This window comes from Choloepus didactylus, chromosome 22 (assembly GCF_015220235.1).
Source record: "Choloepus didactylus isolate mChoDid1 chromosome 22, mChoDid1.pri, whole genome shotgun sequence".
NCBI lineage: Eukaryota > Metazoa > Chordata > Mammalia > Pilosa > Megalonychidae > Choloepus > Choloepus didactylus.
Genome location: NC_051328.1, coordinates 34,888,596 through 34,912,633, shown reverse-complemented (window position 1 = coordinate 34,912,633; position 24,038 = coordinate 34,888,596). Strand labels below are relative to the sequence as shown.

At 43.8% G+C, this 24,038-nt stretch overlaps 1 protein-coding gene across 5 annotated transcripts in view; it reads left to right on the top strand.

Moving 5' to 3' along the window:
• Positions 1–24,038, top strand: part of MAF (MAF bZIP transcription factor) — a 337,846-nt gene that overhangs the window by 19,122 nt on the left and 294,686 nt on the right. Inside the window, exons 3-4 of one of the 5 annotated variants that reach the window (XR_005213890.1) lie at positions 12,626–12,729; positions 12,829–13,120. The exons of 3 other annotated variants lie outside the window; for them this stretch is intronic. The gene's annotated coding sequence lies outside the window, so the exon portion shown is untranslated. Of the gene's footprint in view, positions 1–12,625; positions 13,121–24,038 lie in introns of those variants that run through there. One more of the 5 variants, XR_005213888.1, reaches the window with a different exon arrangement.

Below are 24,038 nucleotides of genomic sequence, written 5' to 3'. Positions count from 1 at the left end.
CTTTTTTTTAATGGAGAGATTAGAATCTTTTTTAAACATCATGAGGTACACATAATATGTTTAACAGTGTTTGCAATCCCTCACTGTACTATAAAAGGTCATGTGAGTCTGCTGAGAAGGATGCTTGGTGTCTGCTCTCAGCAGTGAGGGTAGAAAAGAGAGAGCAGGGATTCCTTCACCTGTGTTGACCTTTTTGACCCAAGCTAAGAACTGCTTTCTAATTCTTTGCTCCAGTGGGTACCAAATACTTGAAGTTCTATCCTGACGATGCGCAAAGGTTGTTTTGTGTATTTGTTAGTTGTTTTCCCAGGTTTTAAATTTTTCATTTGTCATCTTTTTTTCTCCTTTTAAAGTCCAGAAGCAATTTCCCACCATTGCATAGTAGGACAAAAGCACAAAGTGCACGGGCTACCATTGGCTTTACCGGGTGTGCTTGGGGGTTTTAAGTCTCAGTTCGCCTTCTCAGGGAAGGGGAGAGTTTGTGATGAGGACAGGATTTCTGGAAGCCACGGCTGCTGTGCTGCTGAGGGTTCCCAGCTGCTCACCTGCAGATTGACCATGCATTTGAATCCAGTTGGCATCGTGGTCTTGTCTAGGATTTGCCACTCACTTCTCCCGATCCAGTGGACCCAGAACTTTTTACAGCTGCAGCCTTCAAAGCCTGGCTCCAGCTTAACTATTGGTGATGAAGTTGTTGGAAAAAATGCAATACCTTCAAAACATTCTGCGCTTCTTGGTCTAAACTGATGTGATGAAGGCTACTTGGGGACCCTAATTATTTAGAACGTTACCTCTGTTTGATCTTTGCTTGCTCAGTAGCATCCTGAATAGACCTTAGACCAAAGGGAAAAGGACAGAGCTCATAAATAGCACATGGTCTGTGTTGTACAGCATCCCTATAGATTTGCAGGCCATTTGTGCCCAACTCCAAAACAACTGGTAGGATGTGGGGGTTGGAGAGTTTGGGCCTTGACTCAGTTAGAAAAGAACAGGCTGCCTGAGAACAGAGGGTTCACTCATTCAGCCAGAGTCCAAAGGTTTTAGAGAGACAGGGTGAAATATCACCTATTACAAAGAGAAAAGGAAATGAGGAAGGATTTTAAAAATTTTCACGACTATTTTATTTGATCTGGCTGATACTGGTAATGAAAAGCTTGTGTTGAGAAATTTGTATTCTCTAAGGAATTGGTGGGGAGCTGAGAGGTGGAGGGGTAGGTAATTCTGCAAGTTGTCTCTGTCTTTACCCAGCATTTTACAGTGTCATTCACATCCCCCCCATCCTCTCCAGCATCATTTCTTTCTACAATAAAAAGGCACCTTCTGATGCTTGGCACATTGAACTGATAAGATTTTCACTTTAGGAAAGCTGAGATCCTGGTATGTGATTTCATTCCAAATTCATCAGGAGTTTTTTGCAGAGCTATTGAGGATGCAGTTATTCCAAGAATGCATCTTTTTACTATTTCTTTAAAACTTAATTGGGACCAGGTCATTATGTGGTTTCAACTTGAGTTTTTTGGTGTTTTTTTTTGTTTGTTGTTGTTGTTGTTTTCTTTTTTGCAAGCTGCAATAGAGTAACTTGTAATTTATAATCAAAGTTTGGTATCGTTAAACTAAATTGTAAAAAGAGACTTTGGGGTTTTGCTCATAAAATAAATACTTGAAAAAATATACCAGTGAAGCTTGTGCAGTAGGGGCAATGTCAGTACATATATATCTATGTGTATGAATATATACGTATGTGTGTTGTTAGCGCCAGCCCTTAAGAAGCATCTTGCAAAGCTGTGATTTTTTGAAAATGTTCAACTATGAAGATGCACTAAGAACGGAAGCACATTTTCTTTAGTGAACCTCTAATTTATTTTTAAAATCCTTTCAAAATTCTCATTCCCTTATTTTATTTTATTTTTTTTGGTTGTATTCTTTTTCACTAAAGAGCCAGAGTGTCCGTGCTAGAATTCTCTGTCTATAAGCTATAGTGCTCCTTAGCTTGGAAGAGTTTTTTTTTCTTTCCCCTAACAAGGAAGCTCATTTAGAAAGAAATGTTTATGTGAAGTGCTTGTCAGTTGGCATTTTTACTGGTTTGCTAACCCAAAGGTAAAATATAAAGCCATGTCTTTTCCTCACTGGCTTGTTGTTACTAGAAGGGTCCCTCCCTTGTTAGCTTGATAAATAATTTTACTAGGGGGACTCTGCTGTATTTTTATGCTTGCTGTCTATTTTCTGCTTGCAGCAAATAAATTTCTGTGCTCAGAGGGCACTAAAACTCCAAACACATGGTATTTTCCCATTTTGCTGCTGGTCGCCTGAGATGTTTGTTCCATCTATGGTTTTTAACTAATTTTTTAAAGGAAAAAATAATTTGTGATTAATATTGAACAAAAACTAGTCAATATATCTCTCAGGACCGTTGCATTTGAACTGGTTTTTGAAATGGCTCTGTATGTCAAACCCGGTCTAATATTTGTCAAATTGAAGACAAGCGTTATTTATTGGGGGAGTGCTGAAGTTTTCCTCATTGTCTATTTCCCCATCTGCCTTTCCAACTTTAAATATTAAGCTGTTAATACAAGAAGAGAATAGGATCATAGGATTCTATCTATAGAAACAAGGCACTATACAATAAAATATTTACATTTGAAAACAGATACCTCGTGTGAAAGTGGAGAAATTGATTATAGGTATCAATATAAATAATGGGCAACCTGGGTTCTGGGCATTTAGACTTGGGGTTCATTAATTCTGAGGAGAGGTGACGTGGCTCTCTGGGGTAAAATGGGTGGTTCTGTGGTACAAACCTAAACATACTCAACCCCAAACATTCCCATAAAATAAAAATCAATGTATGCTATAAATTATAAACACAATGAACTTAGGACATAACAGTCATACAACAAAATGTTTAATGAATGAATGACCCTTATAAATGTCGGTACAACAAGTGATCATTTTAATGAATGACAGATGATCACATTAAATGAAATAATTTTTTTTCAAAGCAGATATTCTGAAAGACAGACAAATACCTGTTATTTTTGCTCATTTGCAGAGTTTTATTTTCTGAAATGGGAAAGTATTTTTATAGAAGGACCAGGGGCATAAATTTGAAACCAGCTAAATGTAACCATGTCAAAGGTAGTGGGGAATCTGAGACAGAGGTTATCTGGGGCTCAGTTTCTGCAAAGATCACCAAAATGAAGAGGAAATTGTAGAAAAAGGGGCCATGCATGAGCAATCAATATATACTGAGATCCCCAGTCAAGATTTAGAACATTTATTCTCTTGGCTTTGAACCATAATATTTAATCTCAAAATTTTCACTATAGATACAATTATCGGTTATTAAAGCATGCATACATTTTTTTAAACACATACACAGATTTTATTTTCAAATTTCCACTTCCCGGGGATTTCGGAAATTAGCTTAGGTTGCAAGCTGGTGATTTCTTTCCTCCAGCTCTGCAGCTACAGAGACTATTGTTACATGAGGCTCAGATTTTTATATTTAAAGGAGAGCTGATATTTAGCATTTTTTCTGGTCACCTTGAAGCCACACCAGTTTGTCAGGAGTTAGAGAAAAAATCCTTGCAGTTGGTGTCCAATGATATTTTACCAAGCCCTACCTTTGGGTGGTCCAAATCCTTGTAGACTATGATGGCACGTGCTGCCACTGGTTAGGAGTCTGCTGGGAGCCAAGCCCAATGCCATCTGTGATCCTGAGAAGGGCAGATATTTTAATCCCCATTTTACAGATGAGGGAATTCAGGCACCGAGCACTGAAGGTTATGATTTGACCCTATATTACAGTTCTGCAGATTTTTCTAGATATGCATTCTTCTACCTCTGCCCTCATTAGTCTGCTTCCTCTGTCAGGTTAAACAGCCCAATTTTTAACCTCAGCACATGCATTTTGAGCTCAGGTACCTTCCTCTTCTCAGTCATTTTTTCCCAAGTGGAGTTGACTGAGGCCTCGAAGTTAGCACAAAATAATCTGAATGGTGTCCAGAATAACAGAGCTGACTTCTCATGGTCCATTTCCTTAGTACTCAGTAATGTGTAGAGTGTCAGGAAATTGCATGATTGTGAAAATAAATGGGTGTGTTAAATCGCTCCAATGACAGCCCCATTTAGTGAAAGGTTATCAGCAAGAACTGTAGTAATACAACAAAGAATACATAGTTCCTGCATCTAAAATGGGGATGATCCCTCAAAAGTGTGTGCTAAAGGTTTCGTATGATAATGCACGTAAAGCCCCTGGCACTGAGTTAGCAACCTGTCATGTGTGCCCTTGATCAGTGTTACAGGGAATAACAATTTGACCTTGGCACTTTGCAAGCCTTGATTTGTTTTAGAAGAACATTGGACTTTTTGTCTGCTTTAAAATAAGTGTTGTTGCAATTAGAAAATTGAGAAACATATACAACAGTAGTGTCTAGCTGTCATCTACTCTCAGTATCCCACCACTCCTTAAAAAAACAACAAAATAGGTGTTCCTGGGGAGTCCTGTTGTCAAATAATTTAGGGAAATTATGGACTCGACAAAGTACAACATTTTGTTTTGTGATCTTCCAACTCAGAGCCTCTGTTAATATGTGTTGAGACTGTCCATGGGGAAGGGATCACCATGGATTGTCCCCAACTCTGTTTTTTGATGAACCATCGCATGGCACCAGCATTGTGTAGGACAGTTCTGAAAAAATTCTTGTCTAAAGTATTGAAGTCCTGTATTATTTATCTTGTTTTGTTTAGTACCAAAGGACCCGTTTGCTAATTTCCCCCCATGAAACTCATGTTCTGAAATATGCATTTGTCATTCTGTGTGTTCTTTTTACTTATTGGAGCCCTCTGTACCTACTGTTGTGCTTCTGATTGGCAAGAGAAATGGTACAATTCCACCCATGTGTATTCAATCAAAATCTAAAGAGAAACCTAATCATGGAGTAATCCTATACAGGTATTTGCAATAATAGGAATGATTCATGGGACCCACTACTGCTTTGTTGGTTCCCTGGGGTTTCAGGATCCCAATTTGGGATCCTCTACTCTGATAGAAAACCTAGGATCACTGTCAAGTTTGGCCTGGTCATTGGATGAGTCTTTGGAGGAAAGCAAGGCCCTGTAAGAAATGTTAATTTCCTAGTAGCTTGTCCAGGGATCCACTGGGCATGAAAAGTCTGCCTTTGGATTTCTGTTCTTTTATTATAGGGATAAAAGTATATATGAAGGGTATGCAATACAAGCTGGCCTTGGGGCCTGGAATCAGAACTGGGAAGCTGGGGATGGAAGTTCATTCTCTCTGATCCTCCTTGCATCCTTCTCTCCTTTTGCACATCTGTTCATTCTCCTTAAGAACTTGTCTCTGAACCTCTAGAGGTCAGGTTGCAAATCTTGGTTGCACCTGGGAGGGGGAGTGGGTGTAAAAAAATTGATACTCTGCCCCAGACTGATCAAATCAGAACCTCTAGGGGTGGAAAGACTCGGGCATCAACATTATTATTATTTTTAAAGAATTTCCAGGCTTCTACTGCACAATCAGGATTTGACCTTCTAGTCCAGGAACCAGGAACAGTTACCTATGGGAACCCAGAAAGTAAGGAAGTTGCCCATGAATGTCCTATATTTTATTACATGTCTTATAATTCAGCTGTTTTCAGGTTCAGTTTAAAATGGAAAGGGATGAACAACTGCTCTGTGCTTTTTCTGCCTCATCCGGCCTCTCCCCTCCTCTATTTCACATCAACTCTGCTCTTCATAAGCAAGGCCAACGTCGGCAGATGAGGTACCCGTGGAAAGCAAGTTGGAGCCTGTACCCAACGTCCTGATTTTAGACCAAACTTGGCCACTAAGCAGCCACGTGACTTGGAAAGGCCATATTCCTATCCTGAGTCTTAATTTTCTCTTTTGGAAAATAGGTCAATTGAACTAGTATCAGGGACCTTCTCTGGGTCTACAAAATCAGCTGAGTGCCTAGCTCATCATTAATTACATAAATCTAGCACTTGAACCCAGAGAGATACCGGGGCATCAGAGTTCAAGGAATGGCTAATTTTAACTGTGCGTTTTTAAGCATTCTGCATAGAAAAGAGAAGAATGCACGTAGTTATCGAGTTACAAGGATACTTCTGCAGACGTCAGTGAGATGCTCATATTATTTATCATCATTATCATCTGGAGATTATTTACTGTGTAATTGTCCTCAGGGTTTTAGTTGAAACAGTACTGAGGAAAGTGGTGCTGGCTCGGATTAACTGAGATATTTGATCACACACTGTTAGAGCCATGATTCTCCACTAAAGCAGAGTATTAAACCATGCACAAATGGGTCTGCTCTGAAGACACTCGTCCTCTTCTACCTTGTAAGATAATTACTTTAAAAATGTCTCATCTGCTTGTGGACTGTAAACTCCGAGCATGGAGTTCACGCCTCATTTATTTTTGCATCCAGAACAGCTCGGAGTCAGTGAATAGCACATGGCAGCTGTACGTCAAATCCTTTCTGGAAAGTGGCAGGGTGTACCTGAATAAATAGTGACGTGGACAATCAAGCAAGCAAATGAGTAACAAGAGCTTGGTCAAATTTTTTAAACAACTGAAGTCAGCATCTTTATAATCTGCCAAAATTAGAAGTTACTCTCGTAATCTTCTTTCATCCTTGCAAAAGACCCATCCCCGGACATTTCCTTGTTACTTTTGTGGGGTGAGTTTTCTTTTCCTGGACAGCTTGTTAAATGTAGTCTGCACCAGAGCTGTTTCTTGGTGTTCTGTTTCAGAGATCTATTACAAAATGCACCTTTTGTCTCTGATGGGTTTGCCGTCAAAGTTATTATGCTTTCATTATTTTAAGATTTAGTTCAACAAACACTTATTGTGTGCTACCTATAGACTAGACAACAGATTCAGGCTGGGGATTCTGAAACAAATAAGACACAGTTCTTGCTCTCAAGATTTATTGTTGATGCAGGCAGACAGTTAAAAAAATAAATGCTGGTCCTGTTTGATAAATGCTTTCCAGAAGATATGGGGGTGGTGAGGTGAACAGGGGAGGTAGGTGTTTTGCAAAAGCAAAAGCTAAGAAAGTTGCAAAAGGAAACTTGAATTTTTTAATTGGGATAGGGAAGATCTTCTTTAGCCTGACATAAAACCCATTTGCTCAAAAGCAAAATATTGATAAATTTGACTGACGACAGAGCATTTAAAAACTTATGCTTAGCAAAACCAACAAAAACGAAATCAAAAGACAAACAACAAAGTGGGAGAAATCACAACACACATAGTCAGAAGCCTAACTTCATTAATAGAAGGAGCGCTTATAAATCCATAAAAAAGAAGATAAAAATTATTTTAGAGAAACGGACAGAGAACATGGACTGGCAGTTTTTAGAAAGCTACATACAAATGATCAATCATCATCTGAAACAATGTTCAAATGCACTTGTAACCAAAAAAAAAGAGAGTTAAAACAACAATGAAAGGTCATTTTCATCCATTAAGTTGGCAACTATTTTTAAGATTTGATAATATTCCATTTTAGCTAAAACGTGGAGTCATGGGAAGTCTCATGCTGCTATGAATTGCTAAATTGGGCAACATATTTTTGTAAAATTTTATAAATTTTATTTGTTTGGAAATGTTTTTTTATTTGATAAAGTTGATTTAAAAATTAAAAAAAAAAAAATCACAGTATAGAATGTTCTCAGACCAAACGCTCCTTTATAGATGTGTTCGGGGATTTTCATTCCATAAAGTAGTTTGACTATAGTTGGAATAAACGGTGCATTTATATGTTCAAGCTGGGGGGGAAGGTTGACCCTGGATGTGGACCAACATGGGTTAACAGGAGTCAGATCAAGAAGAAATTGGAAGACCCGGCCCAAGGGGATATTAAACAGAAGGACTAAAAGCAAAAGAGAGGAGCGGACCGTGCCCTGGCATTTTGCATGTTTCCCTTCTCTGAAGCCACTTTTGCCTACTAGCATTTTTTTTTTTTTTTCTTTTTTTAATGCGAAGCCAGCCAGGTAGCAGCTCCTCTGGCTCCACCTGAATTTGCTCTGGGTTTTCTCCACCAGATAAGAGAGACTTATGGGCGTTAATTGAATTAAGGCCGGTATTGTTCGTTGAGCTGCAAAGCGGTTCCTGCATTCTAGCCTCTTCTGTACCATCAGCATTGTCAGATGCGTCAGATGCCCAAGGTGTTGGGGGGAGCAGAGGGAGGGACATTTTTCAAAAAACTGCATGGGGACTTGGTCACGAGGCTGCCATGAACATCAATCCCAGACACAGGGCAGAAATGCCTCGTGCGTTCCTACACACTCCTCTTTGAAAAACATCCCCTCTGGTGTTGCTACTAGACTCCCTTCCACTGAGACAGGATTTGGGGGCTTTGAAGTCGGTGGTGGAAATTTCGCTGCTTTCTTTGACTCCAGCAAATTACTCCAAAATGCTACAAATGTAGAAAAAAAAAAAAGGCCGAGGAAGCTTTAGCAGCAGTTAGAGGTGGAATCCCCTTAAGCCATTGACAGAAAAATGTGTTTCTCCTTTCAGGTTTTAATTTGTGAGTTATATTTTAAAATACAGCAATGCAGCTGTCGTCTTCTCTTAAGAAGGGAAGAGTGAAGAGGTAGCCCGACAGGGGGTGGTAGATTTTGCAACTGTGATTGTTAGGTCTTGTCCTTTGGGGGCAGGTCTTGAAGTCGGGGCCAAGGTGCCTTCAGAAAAATTGTGTAAAATATGTTTTGTCCAATGTGGTCAAAAACCATTTCCAAGATGCGGACAAGCGTTTCCAATGTGAATCTGGATTAGACTGGGTGTTGAAGCAAGTTGGTAGTGCCAAACCCAGAAATCCTACAGGCTCTTCCCACGTGAACCCTGGAGAGGACATTAAAGAGAATTAAGAACCCATTGCTTTAGGTCCGGGGACAGTGGCTACTGGTACATTTGAAATTTTGCCTTTGCAGCTATCTGTTTAGGAGGGAATAAATGGGCTTTAGGGCATTTTCCAAAAATTTCCCCAAAGTTATTTCATTCCTGTAGCATGCTAACACTGTGATATGTTAGAGAGAAACACAGAGTGGTGAAAATGACCGTTAGACGCTCCCTGGGCTTCACTTACCACCTCCATAAATTTAAGGATTTGGCATGAATCAGAGGTTTTCAAACTCATTTTATTTTGTTTTGTTTCAGCAGAGGAACCATTTGCAAAATGAAAGTTTACGCAGGATTGCTATGTAAAGGAGAGCTGGGGGGTTGCGGGGATGGAAGTGCTGTGTTCCTGACCCTACCCCATCTCCCCTCCCCCTTGGGACTCCGGGCTCTCTGCAGCCAATCTGAATATTTTTTGAAACTAGTTCTCTAAGGGAATTTCACCTTGGACAGTCTTTGATGTAGCAAAGGAACAACTTTCTCTCACTGGAAACACTGGTTCCTTAGGGTGGGACAAATTGCCCTGACATCAGTGTTACACTTTTCCAGCTTTGTGACTGTATCAGTCAGTGTTCTCCAGAGAAATAGTGTGTATGTGGGTGTGTGTGTGAGTGTGTGTGTGTGTATATATAATGTATAAAGAGATTTGTTTTAAGGAACTGACATGCGACTTTGCAGGCTGGCCAGTCCAAAATCTGGCAGGCTGGAAATACAGCCAGGAATTGACATTGCAGCTCTTCAGTCTGAAATCCATAGACAAGACCAGCATGCTGGGAACTCAGGTAGGATTCTGTGCTGAGGTTTTAAGGCACAATGTCTTCCTCTTCTGGAAACCTCCATGTTTGCTCTTAAGACTTTCAACTTACGGGATGAGGCCCAACCAGGTTATTGAGGGTCATCTTTCCTTAAACCGATGCAGATAAACTAATTGTAGATGTTAACTTCATCTACAAAAATGTCTTCCCAGTGACACCTAGATCAATGTTTGAGTAACTGGGGACTATAGCTTGGCCTAGTTGACACAAGACTGGCCATCACAGTGACCTTGGGAGAGTCACTTCACCTCTATTTGTGCCCCACATCCTCATCTTCAAGATGGGCAGGATGGAACCAGCCCCCTGGAGTTCTTAATAGGGATAAATAAAAAAGCCAGTGGCTTCTATTAAGTGCCAATACCTGTTGGTTACTCCCATTATCACTCTTTGGAGGTGGCAGTAAAGTGACCAGTGGTAATCACATCTCCTTTGGCTTAAAAACATTGAGGAGATTTTTTCTTTTTTTTTACACGGGACTCAAAGGAATCCCATAACCTATTTGGCAAAAGCTGACCTCTCCCTCCTTTTCACCCTCTTGTTTGTTGTTCTCTGCCTGTTACCTGTCACCCAAAGGACATTTTCCCCTTTATGCTGTGCTAGACTGAGATCCAAGTCCAGTACCTTTTCTACCTCATGCTCAGCATTTAGCACCAGGACTTGGACAGAATGTTTGCTAGGTTGACTGTCAGTGGCATGCTAGCAACCGCTCCTATCTGGCCCATTGTGCACCTCTCTTCCAGAGTTCACATACAGTGATTTTGTGTTGGTAGCTGGCCGTGGTAGGAGTTTTGCACCCATGGAAGGCACATGCTACAAATCAGCACATGTACACACATGCACACACTGCCCCCCGATCCCGACCTACCCGTCTCTACCCCCACCGCCCTACCAGTGAACTGGTTGTTAATCACTTATGAGTATACCACTACTTAAGGTACACAGGTGAGAAAATTGGACAGAGCAGTAGTAAATGCATCGCTAAAGTTGCCGCGTGAAGATAAGCACAGAAAAAGCTGTTCTCGGGGGAGGTGGTTGTGAGCTGGAGTTGTCAGAGGAGGATCTTAGAAAACAGAGAGGAGATGAGCATCTAGGGAGGCGGGACAGGGTGTTCCAGGATATGGGAACAGGGTGGGAAAGAACAGTCCAGGCTAATGAGGGGACGGCTGTGCAGTTTGCAAGATGCTGGGATCGGCCTGCTGAGGGCTGAGAGGAGGGGCAAGTGTACCCCACGATGGTTATGGAAGCTGAGGGTTACAGGGAGGATGGGATTAGGTGGGGCCTGGAAGGATAGCTAGGTATTTTTAAAAATTGCATTCCATTTCCTTGTGCAACAGTGGTTTCTTTGCCTTACAGACACACTGGACATAATGAAAAACATTAACCTGACGATTTTAGTGGCATTCTTAACCTCTTGATCTGGTGCAGAGTCCAACTAAATAGCTTCCAAAAAAGTTTAGAAATTTAGATCAATCAATGAAAGATGGATCCAAAAAAAGGATCAATGAGAGGAGCTGGATTGTTTAGAGCTGTGGTTTGAGGTTTGCAGCTACTTCTGTCCAAGATTCAGGCTGGTGGGCCCTGGGACCTACCTCAGTTGTTTTTAGTCAAGGTGTTGGAGTTTGACAGATGTGTCTGTGAGCTGCAGGGTCAGCTCCCTCTAGGCCAGTGGTTCTCAACCTTGGCTACACCACTGGGTTTTAGAGGTTTTAAGATCCTAGTGCCTAACCCCCAGCCCAGAGAAATTGAATCAGAATCTCCGGTTGGGACCCAGTCATCAATATTTTTTTTCAAAGCTCCCCAGGTGATTCTAACATGCAGCCAAGGCTGAGAACCACTGCTTCTCAAACGTCAGGAGCATCAGAATCCTCTGGAAGGCTTGTTAAAGCGCTGATGGCTGGGCCCACCCCCAGAGTTTCTGACTCCCTTGGTCTGGTGATGGAGCCTGAGAATTTGTATTCCTAACGAGCTCCCAGATGATGCTGAGACCAGACCGTTTCCAGGGACCACCATAAGATAACTGAACAGCTTTTAGAAAACAGTCTAATGGGGTGGTGGTGAAGAACCTGTGTCCCATCCCCAGCTCTGTCACTCTCACCTGCATGACCCCATCCATGTCAGTTGTTCTCAACTGGGGTGACATTTGGTGATGTCTGGAGACCTTTTTTGGTTGTCATGAGCTGGGAGTGAGGGGATACTGCTGGCATCTAGTGGGCAGAGGCCAGGGATGCTGCAGAACATGCTACAATGCAGGGGACAGCCCCACCACAGACAACGATCCAACCCAAATGTCAGTTGTGTTGAGATTGAGAAACACTGATTTGAAGTCTCTGAGCCTCTTTTGGCTTCATATGGAGAATGGGAATTGTCGTACCTGTCTTTCTAAATTGTCACTAAGAATACATGTGGTACCGCAGGTGAAGCACCTGCAGGCAGGAAGTACTGAATAAATGGCCTTGGTTCTTAACTTCCCTAACTGAGTTCTTGGTGATATAAACTTGGTTTAGTGACTCGATGCCCTGGGTACTGTTTCCTCATCTGGAAAATGGGCACAGTGATAGTGCCAACATAGTCCCCGGAAGTGCCCCATAAACACGATCTGTTATCATATTCCATTATCTCTTTACACAGACCTTGACTCTGTGGGATCACTTGGAGGGTCAAAGATGCTGACTTATGACTTCCCACTTTGCGTGTCCGTTAAATAAGTGGAACGGTGATTAATTCTTAACTTCCGGTTGTGCGGTCTCCAGAACCGCGGCAGGAGCAGGGCATCCTCTTAGCATTCCAGAGGAGACCCAAGGCTCGCAAGCCAGATGGCGGCTCCCATGGTGCCCAGCTGCCCGAGGCCACCCAGAAAACCTGATGTTTAATTTTCGCTTACACATTTCCAGTCCTAGTACAGGTCTGTTTTCATGAGAATTTGGTGACGTGAAATGTTGAGAAGACGAAACACCCCTCGGACCCACATCCCATGAGGCAGACTGGTCTCACCGTGGTAAGTGAGGTTTGTGGTCCCTCCCCAGCCCTCCCCATTTCACTGATAGAGCAGAAATTTGAACCCATTTCCTTCTGACCCCAATGCCTGGTTCCTTAGCCAGTAGATGGTCACCACGTGAGTTACATCGGGAGCCTAGCAAGATGACAAGGTCCATCCCAGGGTCCAGCCAAACCTTTGCAGAACTTTCTTGCTCCCATCTGAATGACATCCTCAGAGGTAAAATGTCCTTTCTCTTCTCTGCAAACAAAACGGATTTTAGCAACTGGATTTTATTGAGAAACTGACTCTCTCTCCCCCTACCCCCAACATCCACAAACATATTGTCTTCTTGACTGTAGTTCATTTTGCTTTCCAAAGTGATGAATGAATTAAAGATGCAGTGTATTTATTCTTTTGCCTGATTACCATTCTGTAATAAATCTAAGCTCTGGAGTCTGTCGATACAGGAAGGCGAACCTGCCTCTTTGGAAAATAAAGGTTTGTACATTAAGCTTAACTTCCAGCTCTCCAGCACAGGAGAAAATTCACCTTTAGAGCCTTATAAAAATAAATGGGCAGCTCAGAGGGACGTTGGCTAGAAGGCAGAGGATTCCATTTCTCTGAACTGGAAGGCGCTCTGCACAGTCTTCCCAGGATGCGGGAAGCCCACTGACTCGTAGACGTGATTTATTTATGGTGAATGCAGAACACTGAGCTATTCTTGGAGGTGGTGGTGGGGAGGGAGGTGGCAGACCTAGTCCCAGTCTGCAGGACTTCTAGCCAATTTAAAAGGGTGGTTTCTAGAGAGCTGCATTGATCTCTGGCTGAATGGCCACGTCCTGAACTTCAGGTGAGATGCTACACTAGAGCGAGCCGGCTGGTTCCATGGTCACCCCCCTAGCTTGGTGGGGGGTGGTTTGGGGATTGGGGAGGGGGAGCTCCTTGAAGGTAGGGGCTGCGACGTGCAGAGGATGTGGCAGACGGCAGTGGGAACACTGTGGCTGGGGTCAGAGTCCAGGGCCAACCTGCTTTGTCACTTGCTAGCCTTGTGACTCCAGGCACATTTGGTTTCCTCATTTATCCAATGGGGGCTCCCCACTCAGGGCTGTTAGGAGGTTGACCAGGCCCCTGGGATCACACATGGGGAGTGAAGTGATGCTTTGTCTCTGAAGATCACGTCATATCATCCTTGTCAAATGTGGCTTGTTCCAGGACAGCAAGGACTTAAAATCTAACAAAACTAGCCTGAAGTATCATTGGAGAGTTTCTTTCTTTCTCTTTCTCCCTTCCTTCCTTCCTTCCTTCCTTCCTTCCTTCATTGCTTCCCTCCCTTCTTTCTTTCTTTTGCTTTTTTTAATAGATTTTTTATTAAAAAAAAAGCAAAAAGCAAAATGAAAAAAACTCACTTACCCTGTGGCTTATATAGATTTATTTCTCAGCTGCCACTAGAGTGGGCAGAATCTATTCTCTCTCTCTCTCTCTCTCTCTCTCTCTCTCTCTCATCTATCTAATTTATCTATCTAATCTTTTTATCTTTCACATCTAGACCTTGCAGACAAATCAGATAATCAGATGCAATGAGTATCCCCTCTAATATTTACATTTTAATGGTAGATAGGCATTTTTTTGTTTTAATCTGTAGTTTTATCTGTCCAGAGAGATAAAATCCACTAAAATGTATTCAGATTTTGTCCACGTCCGTTTCTCTGGAAAGAGGGTTCTTACATTCATCAGAGCCTCAAAAGGATCCAGTAGCCAGAGAGAACTTGGAACTCAAACCCCAATTTCCAAAGACCTTTCTCTTCTTGTGAGATTCCCAGCTCCAGGCACCAGTGGGGAGGATTCCGGAGCAGGAGGCTGCTCAGTGCCCTTGAGATCTCACCAGCACTGAGGCTGCGGGTGATGCGGTCTCTAGGACAGGTCCCCACCCCCGGGGAAATGGAGGTCAGATCCCATCGTGGCTGGGGCAGGAGGATTAGGTGGTCGGTGGGCAGGCAGGCTGCCTGGCTCAACTTCGCCCTCGGTACATGTTTGGTTGTTATCCTGGAGAGGAGGGCAAGATGCTCCGTGCTCTGCTCCTCCGCTGCATCCCCATCAGCTACACCGCTGAGCGTCAGCTGCCTGGCGGGGCCATCGGGAGGGTCCGTGGCTGGCTGCGGGGGGCACACCCCCAGCTCTGCACCCCCAGTCCTGATCTCTAGGGCCCCTCCTGCCTGCCACCCGCCCGGCTCTCATTGCCATTGGTAATTAGATACTTATTTGAGAATTACTTGATTAATATCTCTCTCCCACACTGGTCTAAAAGCTTCAAAGCATCATAAAGGCCGGGCTCTGTTCTGTGCTGGCTGGATGGGGTTGTTATCATAGCCCCAGTGCCTGGCACAGTATTGGAATAGAATAGGCACCAGATGGATATATGGATTTATTAATTATTTTAAATAAACAAATGGCCTACAGAGATTTTCACCTGCCTGTACCTCAAAATTAGCTGGACAGGGCTTTTCTTTTCTTTCTTTCTTTTTTTTTTTAGTATGGAAACCGAGGCCACACCTTGGCGTGTCAGCACTACAGGGTGAAGAGAACAGGATGTGAAATTTGCAAGACCTGGTGTCCAGTTCTTGCTCGCCAGCGTCTAGCTGTGTGACATGGGGCAAGTGCCTGAACTCTAGTCTCTTCATCTAGAAAATGGGAAATTACCATCTACCTCAGGGGGTTTCAGAATAGTACTTTCAGTAGAGTACTGTAGAGATGTAATGGCTATCTAAGCAGTAGTGATAGTACAGGCAGAGTCAGCAGATTTTTTTCTATAAGTGGCCAGATAGGAAATAATTTAAGTTTTGCAAGCTACAGGTGTCTGTCCCAACTGCTCTACTGTGCCATAGTAGTATGAAAACAGCCATAGACAGTATGTAAACGAATAGACATTGCTGTGTTCCGATAAAACTTTATCTACAAAAACAGGAGGTGGCTGAATTTGGACCCCATGGCCCCCAGCTTGCAGTGCCAATATAGAGGATTATAACAGGGTGTTTGAGGTCATGAATAACAGAAGGGTTGACTCCAAATGGTGTGAACAGTCAGAGGTTTATTATCTCACATAATAAGTCACAACGTAGTCCAAAGGTGATTAGTTTCCCAGCTTAACGTCATCAAGAACCCCTGTTCTCTCCCTCTTTCAACACCTCCATTCTCAGGCTTTACATGCAAGATGGATACTGCAGGTCTGGAGCCACATTCTCACAAAGGTCATCCAAAAGCCAGAAGAGAGAGAGAGAGCAATCATTTCTTTTTTCCTTTTTAAGAGCATGGGAATCTACGCAGAAGCAGACTTCCTACACACTTTATTGGCTGGAACAGGCACGTGTCCAGTCCTCTGTCAATGGCGGGCCCTGGGTATGGAATTAACAATTACAGGCTTCAACTGCTCAGGTTTTACCCACTGATGCCCTGCGATTGGGGATATGCCCATCTCCCCACAGACACATTGCCTGTAGACAACTGAACAAACTCTTGATTGCTATTTGCAAAGAAGACAGGTATGTTGAATGACAGCTGCCTCTGGATTGTCACATGGGTGAAAGGACACAGCAAAGGCGACAAGGCACTTTGTAAACTGTAGGGCTCCTTAGGAAGGTGCCGGTAATGAGGTGAAGGTTCCACTCCAGCAGGGAAGTTATTAGGCTCACAAAGGCCTTGCTTATTTTCAAATGCACCAGCATGGCCTGTTCATACCCACTTCCCCTCTCCTGTCTTGGGGCTGCATCTTGCCCAGGTTTACATTATTCAGCTGTGGACTGATTCCACGTCCCCCCACCCCCACCCCATCCTTCCATCTTCCTCCTCCCCTGCAACCAGGTGAAGAACCTTCTATGGAACAGATGCAAGAAGGAGGTCCTCCTGCAAGGAAGACCTGCTTCCTAGGACAGAGAAATAGTCCTCCCACCTTCTCTCCAACAAAACAAAAATTAGACAGGTGAAGATGAGAGAGGCTGCCCAAAGGATTTAATGTTTACTTATACAGTGAAAGCCTCTTAGCAGGAATCCCAGGGGGGCTTGGAGGGGAGCATGGCCAAGCGGAGGGAATCTGTTGAAAGCAAGGTTTTTCTCCACCCAAATTGCCCTTAAGATACTCCTTTTTTGCCTTTGAAATACAGGGAATTGTGCAGTAGATTAAGAAGAAACTTCAAAACTTAGCTGTTAATTTGGGGCGGACTTTCTCAACATGCTAATAACCACTGGGTTAGAGCCCCAGGCAAGAATGTGGGGTGTTCTCCAAAGCATGGATGCTTAAGACTGAGGGTTGGGAGAGCTTGAACCTGCATCCTGGAGTCCCAGACCTGCAAGCATTGGTAAATCTGCCTTTTCTGACCTACATTTGGGGGTGAGACTAAGAAACGCACTGTAGTGTTAGTTGGTATCCAGGGTGTAGATGATATAGAAAATATTGTGTTCTTTGGTTAAACATGGACATTTCAGCTTATAAAATTTTTTTTTCTCAAGGACTGAGAACTGTGTCTCTGACTCTTGAAACCTGGCTAGTCATTGACTTACCCTTTCATTCATTTATTCATTCACCTGACACCATCACTTATGAAGAAACTATTGTGCGAGGTACTGGGATGCTGGCAATATTGAGGGGACCTGAACAAACGTTGCCCCTGCCCACCTCCAGCTCAGCCATCTGTTGACACAAGTGGGCCTCAAACAGTTCATTACGATCGTGTTAAGGGCCAGAAAGGTTGAGAATTGAGTGCTGTGCCTGGACCTGATCTAGATGTCAGAAGACATGATATTTAATTGGCATTTAAGGATGAGAAGGACCATATCTTGAGAAGTTAGAGGGATGAGGATGGTAAATAAACATTTTCCAGGTAGAAGAAAGGAATGTATTGGAAGGCTGAAGACAGTTGGAGCTGAGAGCTGGCCAGGGAGTGGTTGTAAGCTTGGGGGAAAGTGGCTCATATTGGGGACAGAGACTGATCATGTCCACTCTTGGCTCCCTCATACCTGGTTTGGTGTCCAGAGCGCCACAGGTGCTCAACAAATATTTTCTGAGTAAATGAAGGCAAACAGTTTCCACTGGGAGTCCTAGCTTTGGAGGCAGCTCTTTTCAGGCACTTGACCTGCCCAACCGCTCTTTTCTTAAGCCCTTTGTGTTTCATTCTGAATTGTGCTGAAAATTGTCTTAATTTTCTTTGACTTTGAAGAACATGTTTTGCTCCCCTCCCCAAGAAGTCTCCCATAATCATACAGGTTTGGAGAAAAACAAACAAAATAGTTCAGGCTGTTTTTTATTCTTAGCTACACAGCTTACATTTTTTTTTTTTCCCCAACACTGCATTGGTTCAACTTAATTTGAAATGCCCAGATGAAGGCTTGCACAGGTTTCCCTCCTCTCTCTTCCCATCTCAGATCCTTTGGATTTCTGATTTCCCCAGCTGGGTCTCCAGAGCAAGATGTGACTTCTGGAAATTCTTTAAAGAATAATGTTAGAGACATATACCTAGGGGAGAAAAAAAACACAAAACAAAAACATTGATATGGTAGAATTTTCAAGAACACATGCTCTTCTGCCCATCAGATATCCAAACAATAAACTGATATGATAGGGATGAAGGATAAAAAGGAGAGAAGTAAAGCATCATCAGCATTTTAAAAATTTCCATTGGCTCTTCCAATTTAAAATTGAAGTCATGTTTAACATCTTGATTAGGGATGGTAATGATCAACAGTTTTAAGAAAATCTAGTCGTTTACTCTTGAACTAAATTTCAGTCAATTAATCTGATGTAACAAGTCAGTAAAATAGTAGAAGGTTCACGCTTTTCAATCACCTGATATTTGTTTCCTGTTTTTCCTGCTGAATGGAAGGTAGGAGAACAAGTAAGGAGTGTGTGCTGCTGAGAGTGGAGACCATGGCTTTCAAAATCGGCCACTTGTACTCTTGCCTTTTGAAAGAGACCAAGTCTAACTTTTACTAGCTGCCATGAGTTTAGAATTTGCATAGAGAAGCGTGTTGTTAAGAAGAAAGAATGACTGGGGTCTTTTGGTTCTTGCTATGTGGATGGTCAGGGTGATTCAAGTGGTAAACCGAACTACCATCTGCTTTTAACAGTGGTTCATTCTAATAGAGTGTTATACACGTGTACAAACCATCAGTAGCCAGAATCGAGGGGACCTCCAAGAGTTTCCTTCTCGGTGGTGCAAGCTTGGTTAATGGCTAAGCGCACTCAAACCACTTCCAGTATCCTCAAGTTCGACACTTGTGTTTGCTGAGATGTAGTGTGGTTTAAGAGACAGCAATTAGATCAAAGTCAGCAGCCCCCAAACAGACGGGTGACCAGGAGAGAATACAAAGACACACCCTCTGTAGGGGTTTTTGTGGTGTTTCTTGGTTCAGAAGAGAAGTGCATCTGTTCAGCCCAAAATAAACAAATTCTGTGAATAATTTGCCTGACTTCAGAGAAAGGAAGTATGAGAGTTACTCTGTGATCATCTTTTAAAAGTTCAAAGCTTCCTAAGAATGGGGAACCCCTATTACAAAGTGAGGAACTAAATGGTGATATAAAATTAGTTCCAATAATGTTTTTTAAGTTTAACCCAAAGAAGTAAAGGACAGAACTATGGTCATTTGAAATGACAGATCTGATCAATGTGGATAGCCAGTCAGGGGAACATTTCACCTTCAAGTCATGGCATTTCTTTGAGGGTGGGTTGGCTTGAACCTCTTTTGTTCCTTCCCTCCCTCCCTCCTTCCCTCCCTCCCTTCCTTCCTTCCCATAATTTCCAACTTACTCTTTCCATATGATCTACCTCAAGCATAAATGGATGCATTACACTTTCATACTGATTCCTGGCCCTTCCAAGCCATCATTATGCTAATAAATGACCCCAGAGACCACAACAACCCCAGAACCCAGGTATGTTGGCTTGTGTTGGGCTTCTGCTGGCTTGCTCTGCAGTCATCAGGTTCAGGACAGGGGACCACATTCTGATTATATGTGGGTAAGAGAGAGAGACCAAAATGCTTCAGCTGAACCATTCCCATCACGACAGTATCGAATATTCACTGTCCTTTCTTGACTCAACCATCAGGGTTTGGCTTAAATGTCACCTCCCTCAGGAAGCTTTCTCTTACCGCCTAAATGAGGTTTTGAGCCTCAGATTTATTGTCTTATAAAACCTGCATGTCTCCTTCGTAATGCCTAGCTCTTGCCTTCACTACCCTGTAAGCAACATCAGGACACACACACAATGCCTGCTTTTCCCATCCTGTATTCTCACACCTCACTAGTACTCGGCGTATGCTAGTCATTTAATACATATTAGTTGAATGAATGGGAAATGACACACGCTGTCTGTCCCTGTAATGATCACACTGATGCATAACATGAATCATCTCACCTAATGGTCCTGACACCCCTAAGAGGTGGCTGCTTTATTATCTTGATTTTCCTGATGAAGAAACAGAGGCTTGGGGACTCTGACATGCCTAAGGCCCCAAAACTAGTAGCCAGAAGGCCAGGGTGCAAACCATAGGCTGTGACCATTGTCCACAATCAAAGGTGTCTGTGTCCACGTGTGCCCTGCGTTAGGTTGATCCTACCGGAGGACCTGTTTCTTCCTGCTCACGGCCAGAGTGGCTTTTGCTCACCCTCCTGCACCTGGAGGCCTGGAAAAGGCTGTGACAAGATCAGTGGCAGAGAGAAGCTTCAGTTTTCTCCTCCTCCACCTTCAAACTGCTGATCTTGGCCATTGTTGAATTTTCTCTTCCAAAAACAGAAACTTTGGGAAATTATCTTGGCACAAAAGTCTTTCCTAGCTTTTCCCCAGCAGCCCAAGTGTCAATATAGCTGGCATTGGCAATGGACTTGAATTTAAAAAAAAAAAAGTCCATGTCAGTGGCTGTCAAACAGAGTATTGGCTGAAAAGAGCTTTTATGTGTAACAGGAGAGCAGAGAACAAGAAAGGAAACTCCCCAACATAGCTGACACTTATAGAGTACTTTCTTTGTGCCAACCACTGTTCTGAGCTCTTTGCGTATATTAAGTCATTTGCTCCTCACAACAACCCTATGGGATGCTTATTCTTAATTATCCCCATTTTGCAGTTGAGTAAATTGAGGTGTGGAGAAGTTATCGAACTTGGCCCAGGTCACATGGGAAGGTGCCATTTTTGCCTGGGATGAAGGACAATAGAGCAGACATTTTGAAAGTCTGCCCAATTTCCTTCACCCTTCTCAACCCTCACTCCCACAGTTTCTACTATCATATTGTTGAATTGGTCACAAAGTATCAGCAACTAATTCCCTGGGCTTCAGCAGTTTAAAGCGGAAGCCCCTCATAAGAGATCCCCCAGCTTAAGATCTCTTACTACAGGGTTCAGGTCATCACAGCTGGAGGCCATGGAAAGCAGAAACCCAAACTACACTCTGTATCTAAAGTCCATACACTGAAACAGAGCTTGGCAAATCTTGTGGACAGTCAGGAAATACTTTGTGGAGGGAGCTGGAGCTAAGCTGTAAAGATTGCACAGGAATGCACTGGGGACCCAAAGGGAGGTGAGAGTGTTGCAAACCAAGGGAGTAGGGCGATTAGAGGGATAGATAGCAAACTGTATTTGATATTGCTGACCATGTGATATGATAAGCTGAGATAGTTGTGTGCTGGAGTCAGCTTGTACTGGTTTGTTCAAGCTGATTGTCAAATGTTCCGGAATTTTGCAAGCTGGTTGCAAGCTGTTATTTAAAATTAAATTGTATATGAACAATATACAATAAAAATTAAGTTTATATACAATATAAATTGTATATGAACTTGCAATTTAATAAGGTAATACATACTCAAAATTCATCACTTCCTAACTATTATACTACCTGCCTTTACTATTTATGCTCTTGAGGTTATTGATAGCTATTGTGTCCATTTGGTAGAAATATTTTATGTTGATGTGGGTTGCACATCTCTTCCCACACTGAAGTCAGCGATGTTATGTTGGTAGCCTCAAATTGGCCATTGCAGGAGTGTGTGCACCGTGGAAATCAGCAGACTCTACAGATGAGGGCTTTTTTGTCCCAGAGATCCGGTTGTTTAAACATTTCCCAGAGGACCATGCTCAGAGAGCTAAGATGGGGTTGACCATCAGAGAACATCGAATGCATCCAGAGAGCTCCAGCAGTAACCTTTAGAGTGTCAGCTGTCAGCTCAGCTCAGGCTCCTGAAAAGCCAGAGCCTGAGGCAAGTATCAAGTTCTAATGGTTAACTGGAAAGTGCAATCCCAGGGCAGCCAGAATGAGGATAAAGGGAAGGAAACGAGAGAGGGATGGAGGCCACTGCAGTGAATTAGCAAGTGCCGGCCACAAGGAGGCCCAGCCAGGTGTTTATTTCCAGATGGGGCCTGAGAATGTTCCATCAGGGGGAGGAGAAGAGAGGCGAATTGTCTCCCAGCTCCCTCCCATCCTGTCTCCTCTTGCTTAAAAGTTCTACCCGCCTCCCTTTCTGGGTTGTCGCCTCTGAGGAAGCCAGATTGCAGGCCCTCCCTGCATCAGGGCCCTTCAGTTCATCTGAAATTGATGGAGTCACCAGGGACTCTGGTGGCAGAGGGGCTGAGTCAGACCCTGCACTGGCATCCATGGCACAAGGGACTGTGGACAGCTGAGTCCGTGACAAACTGCAGGAGCACACACAATTCATTGCACTTCTCGAACCTTAGGGTAGAGAAGACTCGTCTGTGGGAGCTCATCAACATGAGGTTTTCTGAGCCCCGTCTTGAGGTTCTGAGTCTCTGGGACTGCGGTGGGACTCAGGGGTCACCCTTTCTGATGAGCAGCCTGGGAGGAGCTGGTGCAATGGGCCAACAAGCCTCCCTCAGAGAGGCCCTGGTAAGGACGGGAGAGACCTGGCTCTTTGGCAAACATCCTCATCCACCGTGGCCTTCCTGCCCCCCGCCTGGTCGTGTGTGCTTTCCAACATGGCCTTCAGACCTCCAGAATGCTGATGCTTTTCAGCTTTCCCCACCAACCCTCATATTCCCTTGAGAGGGTCTTTCCCTCTTTCTCAGCCTCTTTGCTGTGGCACATTATTCCAGCTTCCTGATGACCAAGGATGAGAGTGATGAAGACGATGGACCCTGGAGGCCAGCAGACAAGGGCTCATGCACTGGCTGGGGGCTGGCGGCCCTGTGGCCTTTCAGATCCTCCGTTTCCTCATCTGTAAAGTGGAGACGGTTGCTGAGAGGACGTGCTGGGTAATCCTCACACTGCAATTTGCACAGCTCTCGACACATAGTAATGCACAGTGCTTTGGCCATTATTACCGTTTGGGTTGCTATTATAAGGCAGTGGTAAGAGCTCTGAGAAGCAAAGATCTGTTTACTGAGTGAAATGACATGAGGAGTGCTGGTGTTTTCCTGTGCACCGTGCTAGACGCCCCTTCGAGAAAGCAGAGAAAAAGAACGCCGAGAACTCCCAGCCTTCCCTTGGGCCTCCTTTGAGGCTCTGACATTACTCAGAGGAGGGCCTGGTCCTGGCAGCTTTCCGACAGGGCCAGCTTCAGCCGTGCCAGTCTGTGGGCTCTGGGTAAAACAGCAGCCGGGTTGCAGAGACAATGTGCTGAGGCATCTCTTAGACAAAGGTGCTTTCTGAGCAAAAGCTGACTCCAGGCTGTCTGCCTGAGCTCCCCCAGAAGGAGGCATCTGTAATCGGAGTGGTCTAAGGTTCCAGGACCTCCAGGGGCCTTGCACCCTCCTGCCCTCTCAGGGGTCTCGGTCTCCAGGCCAGGGGCTCCCAGGGGCCAGGCTCCTGTGGACTCTGTCGGCCGACTGCTGGCATAGTAGGCTTCTCTTACCTTCTGGAGAACTGCAAGAGGCCAAAGCTGACTGCTGGAGATGCTGTGCCTCAAAGGGGACCCAGTGCTGTTGCCAAAGCAGTTTCAGCATGACAGCTGGCACTTTTGAGCACCTCTTATGTGCCAGGCACTTTATTTTCTCACTTCATTTAATCTTTCCAACTCTGCCAACTTGGGGGTAGTAATAGCCTATTTCACAGATGGGGAAATCAAGGCTCGATGGTCATGCAGATCAGAAATTCAGACCCCTGTTTGCTCATGGAAGTGCGAGGCCCAGTCACATCTTCCTGATATTGCCCCCAAATCTAACTGATGTGGCAGAATGAAACTTGGAAGATTGGCCTTTCGGTGGCGTAGGAACCAAAGTTCCCGTCTCTCATCGGTCAACAGTTACTAGGCACTGACCGTTCAGCCCTGAAGCTAAGTTCTGTGAACATAAACACAAGGGGGAAAAAAAAATCTCATGAAAACACAGTCCAGCAGC